The following is a 12533-nucleotide window of genomic DNA, read 5'->3' on the forward strand; positions in this document are numbered from 1 at the left end:
GCCGGACGTGCCCTGTGCCAGCTATCCAGGAGAGTTACCAGACCTGCCGCTTGTCCACTGCCCCGAGGAACCCATAGTGCTAGACCCCTCCGGAGAACACCGCCGTGATCCAGGTACCAGAAGGAGGGGAGTTAGGAAGTAGCCCAGGGACAGCCGACCCTAATCTGGCTGTAACTCTGCCAGAACCCATGTCAGTGTGTTGCGGTCAGGATCCCCACTGACCCAGCTGCAGGTCTTTTGTTGCTGCTAGGGCCCTGGGCTGGGACGCAGTGGAGCAGGTGGGTGGGTGGGTGGGCCTGCGTTCCCCCCTGCCACCCAACTCGTGGGTGGCAGTCTCCCCCTTTTCCAGGCCCTTGGAGACCTGGGCTGTGCTGTGCTGTGTTACTTAGCCCCTGCCTGAGGGCCTGAGCTATTGACTGTTTGTTGCCCCGCCCTGACCCAGGGCCTGGGCCTGTTACCATTGAACTATTTGCTCAGCCCCTGGCTGATGGTCTGAGCTACTGACTGTTCATTGCTCAGCCCTGACCCAGGGCCTGGCCTGCTAACATTGGGCTATTTGCTCAGCCCCTGCCCGAGGGCCTGAGCTGCTATTTGGTATCCTGCCCTGACTCAGGGCCCGGGCCTACGGTGCTCGTTCCAGTTACTGCAACGGCTGCCGAGGGTGACTCCGGTGGCCGGACAAATTCCCCCAAAGTCAACTGTGTGTAGTGAGCCGGTGTGGCTCCCTGCTGGGAGGGTTGAGCCCTGGCCTAGCCTCTTTACAGACCTGTTTGAGGCACATACTGTGGACACGTAATGTAGCCTTACATTATCATCCCTATACTACTGTCCAGGTTTTGTGAATCCTATTAGATTATAATATGTAAGAGCATGGAGATGAATCTCCAGTTTGGTGATTGACATTTCTGCTAACATTTTACAATCTACATTAATTAAACTTATGGGGTGATAAGTAGAGCAAGAATCCCAACTACCTAGTATCAGCTAAATGAAAATGAAGGCTCTGTGCACACTGGGCAAGAGAACATGGATAAGTGTTCAATACTGTAGGGTCTTGTAGGAAAGAGATAGGCACTTCATAGAATGCAGAACAGAAGTTATTAATGCCAGGAGTTGTACAAATGAATATTTTTCATTGCCATTTTGATTTTCTCTTCAACTCCCCATTTTGTTACAGAGTTAATTTAAAGAAATAAGGTGGATTAAAATATCTAACCAGAAAAGATTCATTAGCAGGTGACTATTGCTTATAAGTATCATAAAAACCCATCTTTGCTCTGTTACCATCTCATATGGGTCTGCAATTCTAAACTCTTCCCCAAAAAGGAAACCTTGTTTAATGGGGACAATTGTTCTAATCTATACTGAATGACAATTTTCACCGGCTTCTCACCTGACTACTAACAACAAAGGGTATATGCTCCCCTCTGCTGTGCAGTATAGAGGCAAAACAAATCAGAGGAAACCCACTAGAATGAGAATGAAGGAGAAGACACACAAGGCCACTGTGCAGCTGCATTCTCCCTATTTCCCACTGCCTATCTGCATGCAGTTCCTTACTGACATTTCACAGGAGCAAGGATCGGAACACCTACTGACAACACAACACCCTGTTCTTACTTGGAGGACTCCCATCCAAGTACCAAACCTTGGTCTAGTCTTCTAATCCTTGTTCAGGGAAAATGTTATTGAGTCCAGTTTGTGGAGGAGGGGGAGGTTACTTGGGTAAAAAATGCACCTAACTCAGCTGTGTTAACTATAATGTGATTGGAATATGAAGTAGTATGGTCACTATAAGCCTCTTTATGAGGTAAGCATATTTAGCATGCCTTGCCACGTTCACTCAACAGATATAGCTTGGGATTGATAGTGCATGTTCCTGAGTGAATGGAGAATAAGCCACAGGGACAAACAAGAGACTAGAACAGTGACAGAAGGAGATGTTGATATTACACATGCTGTAACCAGGGCAAGAGGAAAACACCATAGCAATGAGGCACTCCATAACCTTTATGGAAACAATCTCCATAATAAAAGGCTTATGGAGGTAAGCAGCTAGAAAGAGACTCTGCAAGAGGGATTAAAATCATTTGACATTCAGCTTTATGCCTTACAGCATCACCCAGTAGGCCTGATTCTCTTCCCCATGCACACCAATATAAATCAAGAGAAGTCAATGAAGTTGCAGTGTAAATTAGGCAAATCAGCCCCTACACGTGCGTAATCTCGTAGGATTTGTCATTGCTTTTTGGTTGACCACTGTTCCCTACTTTTACAAAAGCATGATGATGCTAAACAGAGGTGTCTTTAATACACAAAAAATTAGAAGTGTACTGCATAAGTTTATATCTCAAATCACACACTGTGTGAGCATATCCTCAGATGGTGCAAACCAGCACAGATCAATTAACTAGAGTACACCGATTTACACCAGCTGAGGATCTGGCCCCACTGTGCCTTTTACAAAGCTCTTAAATGTAACAATGAGAAGGGGACAAAGTTATACATTTTACTTGTCTAATAAAATGGAGTACCATATTCCTGTTTTATAAGTCATATCCTAAAAGCAGCCATAAAAATCTAAAGATTGAGGTAAGACTTTGGTTACTTTATTAATCTTCCTGGTTTTGTGACCCAGCACTCTAAGAATTGCTTGATTTAGCGTAGCCCTATTATCGTTAACAATGGAGCAGAAGTAGCTTTTTAGGTTATACTAGTGCTGCTTCACTACACACCTGTTTTGCAAATTGGGGAAGGAATGGTTGTGGGTATTTAAAAGAGGTATAGACCAAAATCTAGACAACTGTACAGATGTGCGTTTTTATAGAGTAGTTATCAAAGAAATTATGTATCTCAGAAAAAAAAACAATACTAATTTCTGAACTTTTTCTTCTTTGCTCAAGATAACACATATAATCATTACCATCCTGGACCTAGTTTGCTCATGTTTGCCTCAGAATCTTCCTTATTTATAAAAAATAAACGAAAGACAGAGCTGTGGCTGGATTCTAATCTCAATTTTACTGGTGTAAAGTCCATACCAACTTCATGGACCTCAATGGTGTTCTTTGGATTTAGGCCCTGATTCAGGACAGCATTATGCCCATGCTTAACTTTAAGCACGTGCTTAAGTGCAAATGACTTCAGTGCGACTTAAACCCATGCTATCCTCAATAGGGATGTGTAGAAAAGTGACTTACCAGTTGGAATACCCTCTCGTGTTGGGCATGGCATAGCAGGCTCTCCTCCTCTGGTGTCCCATGCTGACAGCTTCTCTGACTCTGCTTCTCACGACTCAGCTTTCTGGTCAGATCACTTATAGTTCCTGCCCCACTTCCAGGGTAACAGATACTCCCACCAAACCTTAATCCAACCACCTACTGCCAGGTCTTTGTCCCAAATCTGGGCTCAATGATCATTACACCCCTTATATCCATAGGCTTTCACACCACCTTCTTTGGTGGCTAGTAGGGGAACCCAGACCCTCTGTCTTCTCTAGATCCCAGTCCAGGGATCCTGTAGCAAGCCGTGATGGTCTGCTCCCTCAGACTCCTTGCTCTCCCCCGGACTAATTCCTTCCTTACCCTGTCCGTAGTCCCTTTTCACCAGCCTCTTCCAGGGTTTTCTAAGGCTTTTCACACCTTCCCAAGCTATCCAGAGTTTTCTCTTGCTCTTCCACAGAGCAAGGCCTTCCACAGCTCTTTCCCTTATCTGTCTCTCCTTAGGTTCTTTTGTGATGTCTGTCTGTCCTGGGATGCTTCCCTGATGTCCAGTCTTATGTCAAGGCTTACCACAGGAGTTCACTCCACTCCTGTCCTTCCCTCGCCCCCCATTCTCTTGCCAGAACTTCCTTCTGAGGGGAGGATTCCAAAGCCTACTCACTTTCTCTTCCTGGGCTTCCTACCTCCATTCTACTCCCCTGAAGTCCTTCTTTTATTAATCACCCAGCTGGGCCTCAACCTAAATTGGGCCTGGCCTGCCCTCCAGGTGCAACAGACTGCACTAAATTGCTCTCTAGCTCCAGTGAACTCTGCCAGCAGGGGGTATACATTCCATCACAGGATGCTTTCCTGTATCACTATTGTATTCAAGATTAAAATTTATCCATTAGGCTTTTCTGCTTGGGAATTCAGGAATTGAGCATCAGCAGAATAATGCATTTGGGAATCCTCCATAATTGTGACACTATCTCAGCCTTCACGTATGGTTATCAAGGTGAAGAAACAAAAATAGAACCACTGGTCTATAGATTGGTATTTTAGGCAGTTCATCAAGATGAGATTTAGCTTTTATTATCTGGAATAGAGCTTTCAACATTCTCACTTAATTTACAGTATATGTGAAGCGAAGAAAGTCAGTTTGCAGCCCAATTGTGTCTACATGTGAAATCAAGTCTCCAGATTTGCATCACTCTGACAGTACTGTAAGAGTATCTGAGCTTCTGTAATTGATACAACAAGAAACAAAAGGAAAAAACATTAACATAAAAAGCGGGGTTCACAATGCAAAGGCACAAGTGGCTGTAATTCAGTGGACAAGGTGACCATTGTAACTGGAATGCTTCACAGACCAGGTGAATTTTATTCCAAGAAGCATCATTTTTATCTGCACCCCAACAGTGAACTCTTCAATACCATTTGGTTAGAAAGGTGCGCTGAGAAGAAACGCAATGTGGAGCATTCTAATAGCATATGCATGTTTACTAATTCAATTGTTAAACTCTCAATGCCCCTACTCTTAGTACCTAAGACTGTCATTTATTTTTAAACAAATTTAGATCAGGAACAATTTATAATGACATATAGGACAGAACTTTTTAGGCAATGTCTTCAAAGGGGAAAAAGAGTCCGGTACACTTATTCAAAGTGAAATTTTAAACAAGGTCTTTATGATTATGCTAATCATTAGAGAGGTTACTGTGGCTTGCTCCTTGCTGTGAAAAGCAAAAAAAATCCTGAACACTGAGTCTAGCATGCACAGTAGTATGCTGTTTATCTGTTCATTAACATTTTGTACTCAAGGTGAACCTCCTTAAAGGTAGCTCAGGAAGGAGGATTTACATATATTATAGCATTACACACTGTATGGTCTTCAAGAAGTACAGTCATGGTCTGTTGCACATTCTATACAAAGCCCTTTTAAAAATTCAATGCAAATTGAGAACATTTTTATTACAGAATACTATATTATACCATTATTCCTCTGGCCAAAAAACTGCTGGCATTTTCTTAATAACCTAGATAGGTTACCTGTAAAAACTGTTTAAAAATTAAACTGGGCAACAACAAAAATCACACAGGATAGTACACTTTTAATACTAAATTTCAGAGACAATACATTTGGCTTTTTTCAAGTGAAACAACTTGGACATCTAATTCTGTCCACACATTATTGGCTCGTAAACTATGAGCCACAGGAAATCACTTGTAAAGGGGCAATGGAATTGGACTGGCACATTTATAATAGTATATATCACTAAAGTGACGTTTCCTACTAGTTGTAGCTTAGTCCAGGTTTGTTTTTTCACAGGTAATTTTGACCACTGTTCTCAAAGAAGGCAAGCTTCTCTCCATACGTTGTGCAGCTGCTTCATGGCTATTTTTTTGCCAACAGTGTCTTTGATGTAAATTCAACCCATATTCACACCAGAACTGGAGGTACACCAAAGGACAGAACCCTGGAGAGGGTAGAACAGTGAGGGCAGCATGAAACAGTGGAAGAATCAATGTTAATAAATGTAAAGGCTTACAGATCATCCAGGGGGAGGAAGTAAATAAATTGATCCAAAATGGAGGAAAAAATACAAGCAGCCTTCACCTCACCGTAAATTTGTTTTCATTCTGTTTCCTTAATATGGTCCAAAAATTACTTTTTCATGCAACCAAGCACTCTTGGTGCTGCACGGAAGGTATCATTAATTGGATCTGAGAGTGGGTAGAGCATGAGAGAGCCAGTGCCTAGGCTTTGTCTTTAGTCACAAATAGCCCTAATTCAGGAACTGATGACCATTAATTGGTGTAGTTGCACCAGTGCTTGCCCCTGAGCGTAGAGAAGGGTTAGCTGAGGTCTGTCATCTACTTTCACCTAAGAAGATATGGTAGGACTTTCTTCCAAGTCCATTACATCCACTTCTTATTAACAACAAAATTCACAGGCAGTATTAAGGGAGGAAAACTACTTCCCATGCCACAGATCAAGAGATTGAATTCTCAGAACCTGTTATAATCAGTAGTGTAGCTAACTGCCTTGCTACTGCAATTTTAAACAAGTGTATATTAAAAACTGGATAAGATATCCAGGTTTTAACCAAGCAGATCTATTATATTTTGTATCTTCTAATATAGCAAATTATAAGATACATTATTTCACACCATAATTACATTGGTTAAGTGTCAAAATTGCACATTCTAATGATGTGTTTTCACATGTTAACGATACTAATTGCAAGACAACAATTTCCATGACTAATTTATTTTAAAAAGCAATTTATTTAAAAAATCAGAAGTAAGTATTTTTACTGTCAGGAACTGGTAACATGCAACACGTCCTGAAGTTAATGTTTCCATAATCAGCCATATTGTGTTTAAGTATTCAAGGTGTAGTAACTACTGTTGTTATCATAAAGCATTTGTGGCTTTGTGAATCATACTGCTGCCAATTTACTAAATATCACAGAATCATAGAAATGTAGGGCTGACAGGGACCCTGAGAAGTCATTAAGTCCAGCCATCTGTACTGAAGCAGGATCAAGTAAATCTAGACCACCCCTGACGGTGTTTGTCCAACCTGTTTTTAAAACCTCCAGTTATGGGGATTCCACAACTTTCCTTGGAAAACTATTTTTGAGCTTACCTACCCTTTGAGTCAGAAAGTTTTTCTTAATAGCTAATCTAAATCTCTCTTGCTGCAGATTAAACCCATTACTTCTTTTTCCTACCTTGAGTGGACATGGAGAACAATTGATCACTGTCCTCTTTATAACACCTCTTCACATATTTGAAGACTTATCAGGTCCCTATCTTCTTTTCTCAAAACTAAACATGCCCAGTTTCTTTACCTTGCCTCATAGGTCAGGTTTTCTAAGCTTTTTATCATTTTGTTGTTGTCCTCTGGACTCTCTCCAGCATGTCCACATCTTTCCTAAAATGTGGCACTCAGAATTAGACCCAGTAATCCACTGAGGCCTCACCAGTGCCAAACAGAACAATTACCTCCTGTGTCTTATATACAACGGTACTGTTAGTATACCCCAGAATGACATTAGCCACTTTTGTAACTGCATCACACTGACTCATTCAATTTGTGATCCACTATAACCCCCAGATCCTTTTTAGCAGTACTACCACCTATCGAGTCATTCCCCATTTAATAGCTGTTCATTCAATTTTTTCTTCATAAATGTAGTACTTTGCACTTGTCTTTATGGAAATGTGTCTTGTTGATTTCAGATCCGTTCTCCAATGCCAAGTTTGTTTTGAATTGTAATCCTATCCTCCAAAATCCTTGCAACCCCTCCCAGCTTAGTGTCATCAGTAAATTTATAAGCATATTCTCCACTAAATTATCAAAATCATTAATGAAAATATTGACTAGTACCAGTATCAGGACCTAGGACTGACCTGTGCAGGACCCCTCTAGATAAACTGGGAGGTTGTGATCACGAACCATTGGTAACTATTCTTTGAGTACAGCCCTTCCGTTAGTTGTGCACTCACCTTATAGTAATTTCATCTTGACTACATTTCCCTACTTTGCTTAGGAGAATGTCATGTGAGACTATCAAAAGCCTTAATTGCTAATGGTTCCAAGATTAAAGAACTAACTGAAGTAAATACCCAAGGATGAATATCAGGCTATACTACTTGAATACGTCTATCTTATCTAGATATTCTATAACCTGTTTTTTTCCCTTATTTTGGTTTGCAATTCCTTCCCTTTTTGTTAATATTAATTGTGAAAATTATCTGGCCACCATTAACCTTTTTAGTGAAGACAGAACAAAATAAGCGTTACATCCCTCAGCCTCCTTGATGTCATCAGTTAATAGCTCTTCTTCCCTGCTAAGTAGAAGACCTATGCTTTCCTTCATCTTTCTCTTGCTCCTAATGTATTTAAAGAACCTCTTCTTATTGCCTTCTATGTCGCTTGCTAGGTGTAACTCATTTTGTGCCTTAGCCTTTCTGATTTTTTTCCTATATGCTTGTGCTATTCTTCTGTACTCCTCCTTAGCAATTTGTTTCTCCACTTTTTATAGGATTCCTTTTTTGATTTTCAGTTCATTAGAGTGCACGATTGAGCCATATTTGCCTCTTACTATTCTTCCTATACTTCCTTTGCATTGCAATAGAAGACCTTTAATATTGTCTCCTTGAGAAACTGCCAGCTGTCCTGAATTCCTTTACATCTTAGATTTTCTTCAGCTTTTATCACCTGCCTCTAACTGCCCCCTCTGAACCTAGTTCAAAGCCCTGCGCACTAGGCTGGCAAGTACAGAATATACAAAGATAAGAATCATAACAGACACAGAGAGCACAGTCAGATGCTGGTTACAGAGGTTTGGCATGAAGGATGAGGGATATATCCCTCATTATAGTTTGCAGAGGAGAGCTTGCTTTAGCACATGTATGGGCTAAAAATTGGAGAGCAAAGTTTAGCATCATACTCAAATTACAATAGGTTATGAAAAACTAGTTTATTTTTAAGTGTGCATATTAATAATCACTTATGTCTCAGGTGACTAGACTAAACAAAGGGCCTAATTCAAAGCCCATTAAACTCAATGAAAATCTTTTTTTTAATTGAGCTCAATAGGCTTGGATCAGGCACTAAGCCTGTAAAGAATCAAGTACTTTATTTTTACAATATTTTCCCTTTCCCTGATGGGGAGAATCCAGGGAACTACAGACCTGTTAGCCTCACCTCAGTCCCTGGAAAAAATAATTGCGCAGGTCCTCAAGGAACCCATTCTGAAGCACTGGAGGAGAGGAAGGTGATCAGGAACAGTCAGCATGGATTCACCAAGGGCAAGTCATGCCTGACTAACCTGATTGCCTTCTAAGATGAGAGAACTGGCTCTGTGGATATGGGGAAAGCAGTGGACGTGATATATCTTGACTTTAGCAAAGCTTTTGATACGGTCTCCCACAGTATTCTTGTCAGCAAGTTAAAAGAAGTTTTGATTGGATGAATGGACTGTAGGGTGGATAGAAAGCTGGCTAGATCGTCAGGTTCAAAGGGAAGTGATCAATGGCTTGATATCCAGTTGGCAGCCTGTATCAAGCGGAGTGCCCCAGGAGTCGGTCCTGGGGCCGGTTTTGTTCAACATCTTCATTAATGATCTGGATATTGGGATGGATTGCACCCTCAGCAAGTTTGAGGATGACACTAAGCTGCGGGGAGAAGTAGATAGGATCCAGCGTGACCTAGAGAAATTGGAGGATTGGGCCAAAAGAAATCTGATGAGGTTCAACAAGGACAAGTGCAGAGTCTTGCACTTAGGACGGAAGAATCCCATGCACCGTTACAGGCTGGGGACCGACTGGCTAAGCAGTAGTTCTGCAGAAAAGGACCTGGGGATTACAGTGGACCAGAAGCTGGATGTGAGTCAACAGTGTGCCCTTGTTGCCAAGAAGGCTAACGGCATATTGGGCTGCATTAGTAGGAGCATTGCCAGCAGATCGAGGGAAGTGATTATTCCCCTCTATTTGGCACTGGTACTGGTGAGGCCAGATCTGGAGTACTGCGTCCAGTTTTGGGCCCTCCACTACAGAAAGGATTTGTACAAATTGGAGGGAGTCCAGTGGAGGGCAACAAAAAGTGTCAGGGGGCAGGGGCACATGACTTATGAGGAGAGGCTGAGGGAACTGGGCTTGTTTAATCTGTAGAAGGGAAGAGTGAGGGGGGATATGATAGCAGCCCTCAACTACCTGAAGTGGGGTTCAAAAGAGGATGGAGCTTGGCTGTTCTCAGCGGTGGCAGATGACAGAATAAGGAGCAATTGTCTCAGTTGCAGTGGGGGAGGTCTAGGTTGGATATTAGGAAACACTATTTCACTAGGACGGCGGTGAAGCACTGGAATGGGTTACCTAGGGAGGTGATGGAATCTCCATCCTTAGAGGTTTTTAGGGCCTGGCTTGACAAAGCCCTGGCTGGGATGATTTAGTTGGTGTTGGTCCTGCTTTGAGCAGGGGTTAGACTAGATGACCTCCTGAGGTCTCTTCCAACCCTAATCTTTATGATTCTATGATACAGCAAGAACTGAATGTTAGAAAGTATACCTTTGTGGTTACATTCTCCATATCCTGGAGCTACTGATTTTATACATGTACATTTAGTGGTACAGCATCTTTACAGAATGAAAGAATGTACTAGAATACAAAAGATTTCCACAGCACATATACTGAATACCCCTCACTTCCAATGTCAGCTATATAATAGCAGAAGTGTGGCTAAATATCCTGCATCAACACACAATGCCTTCATTTTCTAAGTAGCTCATTTAATTCAGGTACTTGATATATTATCTAAACTACCAGGTGATTAATTTGTTGCATTAAGTGCACAAGACCACTTTGGTTGCGCTGATATAGAACAGCTGTAACAAAGTACAATGGAAATGATATACTTTGCTCTTATCATGACACCAATACTTATCTCCCCAATACTTGACTTCTGGTATTTCTATTTACAGTCACTTAAAATAAAGCTAATTTGTGCACCTGTATGGTGACCTGAGACCACTTCAGTAATTTTAAAATGTATTTCAAGTGTCACTGAGAATAACAGCAGAACCAGAGTAAAAGGAGAATAGAAGTTTCAGATTCCATTCTGCAAAACAGGTCAACATGCATATGACTATTGCAGGACAACTGCCTGAAGTATGGATAGCAAGATCAAGAGGTTAATGAGCAAAGCATGACTCAACTAGGCTACAGAGTGGTAGCCGTGTTAATCTGTATCAGCAAAAAAAAAAAAAAAAAAAAAGAGAAGTATTTGTGGCACCTTACAGACTAACAAATTTATTTGGGCATAAGCTTTTGTGGGCTAAAACCCACTTCATCGGATGCATGCAGTTGAAAATACAGTAGGAAGATATATATACACTCAGAACATGAAAAAATGGGTGTTGCCATACCAACTGTAATGAGACCAATCAATTAAGGTGGGCTATTATCAGCAGGAGGAAAAAAAAACCTTTTGTAGTGATCAGGATGGTCCATTTCAAACAGTTGACAAGAAGGTGTGAGTAACAGTAGCGGAAAAACATTAGCACGGGGAAATAGTTTTTACCTTGTGTAATGACCCATCCACTCCCAGTCTTTATTCAAGCCTAATTTAATGGTGTTGCAAATTAATGCCAGTTCTGCAGTTTCTCATTGGAGTCTGTTTTTGAAGTTTTTTTTTTATTGTAGTATTGCCACTTTTAGGTCTGTAATTGAGTGACTAATTGAGTGACTCAATTTCAGACATAAAAGCTGCAATGTAAGCTTGTACAGACTTTCATTAGTAACATGAAATAAATTATACTGTGATTACAAAAAAAGAGTGGTATGTGTGCAGACGATTAGTCATAAAATAAAACATAACCTGTAGTACGGGGTCCCCACAAGTCTATCTCCCAGTCTGTGCAAAACAACCAGAGGAAGCAAAGTCATCCTCTCATCCCACAAACTAAGATGAAGGGAGCAGAAGCTGGTAATTGACTGTTTTTTCAACAATCTTGCATAAGAACATAATGGGTCAGACCAATAGTCCACCTCTATCCCAGTATCCTGTCTTCCGGCAGTGGCCAGTGCCAAATGATTCAGAAGGACTGAAGAGAACAGGGCGATTTTGAGTAATCTATCCTCTGTCATCTGGTCCCAGATTCTGGAAATTGGAGGGTTAGGGATGCCCAGAGCATGGGGTTGCATACCTAACCATTTTGGCTAATAGCCATTGTTAGACCTTGTGACAGTCTGGACCCCTATGTTCACCTGTTTTATAGAACTATGATAAAGCTTGTACAAAATATGCCTCATAAGGTATCATTTGAAAACTCATAACTTACTGATCATTGTTGTCCTGGTAAAATATGTGTGACATTGTATGTAAATTTATAAGATTCTACTGTGTGATATTAAAGACATGTTCCAAGTCTGGGGGAGCAGCCATGAACCAGTTCCCAAGGCACAAAAGGCTAGCTGATGCCTCAGCCAGGTGTTAAGTGGCCATTCTTTGGCAGGAAAGAGGATGTGACTGAAAAATCTACATCTTGAAAAAGGAACAGTTGGGGGTTCCCATTCACACAGACTGTTTCCTGAACCTCCGCTGGAAATGATTCTCAAATAAGACAAAGAGCTATAAGAAGGCGGAGCAGATGCCTCAAATTATTTCTCTTTCTCCCTACCCACAGCATCCACAACACCTGAACAAAAGAAACAGCATTGGACTGAGGGAATGATCCTGACTGAAGGAGATTCAGCCAGTAAGACTGCTGAAACACATGGTAAGAGAGACCTTTGCTTTGAATTTGCTTAGCTTGTAAAGTTAGG

This window comes from Chelonia mydas, chromosome 8 (genome assembly GCF_015237465.2).
Source record: "Chelonia mydas isolate rCheMyd1 chromosome 8, rCheMyd1.pri.v2, whole genome shotgun sequence".
NCBI classification, from domain to species: domain Eukaryota; kingdom Metazoa; phylum Chordata; order Testudines; family Cheloniidae; genus Chelonia; species Chelonia mydas.